The 4,103-nt window shown below is 34.2% G+C and overlaps 1 long non-coding RNA gene across 1 annotated transcript; it reads right to left on the bottom strand.

Moving 5' to 3' along the window:
- Positions 1–618: 618 nt before the first annotated feature.
- LOC105435536 lies at positions 619–1,952 on the bottom strand. Its single transcript, XR_969590.2, has 3 exons — positions 1,533–1,952; positions 1,235–1,320; positions 619–1,084 (listed from the first exon to the last, which is right to left on the bottom strand). It is a non-coding gene; the product is annotated as an uncharacterized LOC105435536 (long non-coding RNA).
- Between the last annotated feature and the right edge of the window lie 2,151 nt (positions 1,953–4,103).

Below are 4,103 nucleotides of genomic sequence, written 5' to 3'. Positions count from 1 at the left end.
TACATACAAAACTAAGAATGCTACAATGGAATTGACGACCTTTTTGTAAACATTTTGTTCAAACCCATAATATTTGATTGCAATATCACCACTTACCTTCGCGACACATATTGACCCTAAACCTACTTCTAAATTAAACTAGATAACACAATGGATACATAAAGAACATTCACCACTAAACAACACAACAAAACTGTAGTGTATTCACACTTACATAATATAAAACATCACGAGTCTGACATGGACATATATACAAATAACTAACATCAAAGTTAAACTTAACAAACTCAAACAACCCTATGATCAAAATTCCAAGCTTATATACAACCCAAAAGAGTAACTCAAAATAATTCATACTGAAAGGGGACTCAAAACTATGCCATTAGTAGATAAAAAAAATGGAGCCAGGTATCTGTTCCACGATTTCTACCTAGAAAGTTAGAAAACATTTCGAAGCATGAGCTAAATAGCCTCGTGAATAACTAATAAAATAATTTAAACATGCTTAAATAACCACCATAAAAATTCATAAGAATTATAGTACCTTTTTCTTTTCTTAATTTTAAATATCTAGACCATCATCAATTTGGTTTGGCACTTAGGTCAAGTAGTGAAGTATTTAAAGCAAGCATAACAGTATAATGGTCAGTTCTAGCACTTGTATTCACGCGATGTCTAATCAAAATCAAGCATAATTATCGTTAAGGGGAAACACAAATCAATTAAAAAGAAAAAAAATAATACAGATCAATTAAGAAGTTAGAGGAAATAATAATCATACTCCAACAAACTTAAGGCACGAATAAACTTAAATCTAATTAGTATTGGAAAGAGATTGATGTAGATATAAGCAAATGCCTATATCAGGTGGCATTAGAAACTTCCAAGAAACTTCCTGACGGATGGAAGCAATGAACACCAGTTTTTGAAATTTTCGTAAGTAAATTGTTCATCGTTCTCTAAGAAAGTGGCTGCACGAACAAATATTTGTATGACATCCTTATGTGAATCCAATCCAGGTTCATTATTTGTTGAGGGGAATACATAATTGAAAATTGCTATTAGAACCGATTCCAGATCAGACCTGGCATTGCCATGAAAGCTAAGAAGGCAGATATAATCGCATCCAATCAAATTTTGAATCAGAAATCTATATTTTTGGGATTTGGTGGGTGGGAGAACCGATAGCCTTCTTTATAGAAAGTTAATATTTAAAAGAAGAAGAAGATATTACCTTCCAAGGACACCATCATCTGACACACCCAGTAATTCATAAATGAACTCTTCAATTTCTTCATTTGTTCCTTTCTCATAAGTGCCCTAAAACGAAAATGATGACAAAATAACAACAATCATAAACTAGGGTCATTAGAAGGGTTACAAAAATAAATCATAATGATTGACCAAAAACCAGGTGCTTAAGGCATTCACCAACAGTACCATAAAAGGTTTCTACTTCCTCATGTCCTACATGATCCTTTCTAGGCCTTTCAAACATTTGAATTTAGTTTTAAACAAAGCAAACACCAAACCTCAAGCGCAAGTTTGAGTTGTTCAACGATAATATATTAGCATCGCCTCTCATCAATTGTAGATCGAAGCTTGGGCGAGATTCGAGATTTGCACAGTGGTGGGAGAACGAACGTTCATCGAAGCTTGGGCATGGTAGAAGATTCGGGCACAGATGAATCGGAGCTTGGACGTGGTGGATGGGCTATTAGACGCTTGGGCGTTGTGGCGTGGAGGATGGCCGTCTACAGCTTTCAGGGAAGATGGTGAAAAAGGTATCGAAGCTTGAATGTGGTGGGAGATCCGCACGAAGAAGATCAAGAAATAACGGAAAGTTTACGAAAAAAATAAGAAACCAATGGGAGAAAGTATGAGGAAAAATTTGAGAGAAACAATTAGGGTTTCTTAGAATTTGGGAAAATGGGGAATTTTGAAGAAACAAACACGAAAAAGTTATATTTTAAAAATGGATGAAAAATGGGAAATTTGAGACAAAAGAGGAAAAAATTTTGTTATTTGAAAATTGAGAAAAAAAAAATATTACTTGACATTTAAAAAATATCAAGTAATTAAAATTAATCTTTTACGTTTTTAATCTGTCAAAGTATTTAAAATAAAAAATTAAAAAAAATACATTGTTTTACTTTTGGTTATTCTTGACGTTTTTTTTATTAAAACTGTCAAGAATATCATAACTACGAGCGTCAACTAAAGCCAGTTTTCTAGTAGCGTCACATTTTTCTTTTCTATGAAACACTTGGTTCTTCTCACAAAGACCACCCAAAACCTAGTCTAACACTTTGTCAAAACTCTTAACTTAACTTACTCGAAGACTCTCTTCTTATCGCACAACTTCTTTCGCGAACTACCCACTTAATCGCAAAAACATATACTTAACCATAAAAAATTTTATTGCTTAATCATTTTCGCGAATTTATTTAAGCAATAACTTCTTAACACTTTAGCCGAATTTTACTTCGTTACTCAAATTAGAAATGAATCTCACAATTTTTCCCTTATTAAGAAACTTCTTCCTCGAAATTTAAACAACAAGACAATAACTTAAGATATATTTTTGTGTCCACGGATATAGACCAATACCAGTAAGTTAGTCCTTCATCATAAGCTCCTAATATTCTAACTGCTTACAACCAATATAAATAAATCTCATTACCCTTTACGAGCTAGGAAGGGGACTTAATGAACCTACATATTAGAAGCTACAATGATATGAGATTAATTGGCTAAACTCATTAACCACTTTAATCAATATTCGTTAACTATGTGTACACTCCACTGAAAACACAGAGTTGAACTCTTCTCACTGTGGATATATTTATGTGTCCATGGATACTGACCAATACCAATAAGTTAGTCCTTCACGAGTGTTCGTAAGACCAGCTGGGTCAAATTATTGTTTTACCCCTATGTTACTTTCAGTCCTTAAATACCAGTGCTCCTCTAATGAACAATTTGTTTGTGGTTCAACCAATAAACAAAAATCCCTCTCAAGTCATTGAGAGGGTAGGATCATTTGTTCAAGTCTTAGAGACACCATTTAAGGGAACACTCATCTACTTACCCTAAAGTCGAAAATGAGTGAATTTTATCTTGCGTGATTATGTTCCCAGCTCCCAACTCGATCTTGTCCCCAAAATGATAAGTATATTGAGTTGGAAATCTAGCCACTCGCACCCATACAAATAAAAGAACAATCTCTCCCAAACAAGATTTCATACTACACTCACGATTAAGACTAAGTTTCGCGATGAAGAAGTCTGCGAGGAAGGCTTGAAGTTTAAATTCGCAATAAGTGTTCTTAGCGAGTAAAAGTTGGTTAGTTCGCATGGAAGGTTTCTTGTAAAAATATAACTGCGCGATAAGGTTATTCGCAAAAAGTGTTATGGTTAAAGTTATTTGCGGTATAGGGTTATGCGAGAAGTAAGGTCTGTTGGAATTTTTTGTCCTAAAACTCGTAGTTTGTAAATCATATTCTGTTCAATAAAGTTGTTATTGAGAAATTAAATATTATAATCTTAAATCCAATAAATCAAGTTCCAAGGCTATTTTTTGAATAAACTTGAACTTTATGTGTAAACATAAACATGGATCAAGTTCGAGTATATAGCCTAAATAGTCTATAGTATATGAAATAAAGGTTGGGCGCCTTATTTAGAGAAACTATGGATGCGGCCCACTTTGTAGTACAAACGAGGTGATCCTAATCGTTCATGTAGAGACATGAAAGTGGGGGCATCCTATGTAAAATGTTTACATAAGACTGAACCATGAATTAGTCATTTTTACGTTATAACACCGTTTACTGTTTAAAACTGACTATTTCAATTATTGATGACCTAGGTAACTTAGTCTTAATCCTGAGTTAACTATGAACTCCTGTTCACACGAGATTATCCTTAGATCTGCATAGGTGAGGGCAGCTCATCAGCGTTGGCCCAATAAGCCTCCCATTTCAGGGGTAAGATCGGGTGGATAGCTGGGAACATAGGGTACAAGATGGAATTCACTCCTACCCGCTTTAGGGTTAGTAGATAGGTTGCTCTCTTAAGCACTGAATCCAAGTCTTGAACAAG

This window comes from Cucumis sativus, chromosome 1 (assembly GCF_000004075.3).
Source record: "Cucumis sativus cultivar 9930 chromosome 1, Cucumber_9930_V3, whole genome shotgun sequence".
NCBI classification, from domain to species: Eukaryota; Viridiplantae; Streptophyta; class Magnoliopsida; order Cucurbitales; family Cucurbitaceae; genus Cucumis; species Cucumis sativus.
The sequence above is the reverse complement of the archived record's forward strand: the minus strand, read 5'-3'. Positions and strand labels throughout refer to the sequence as shown.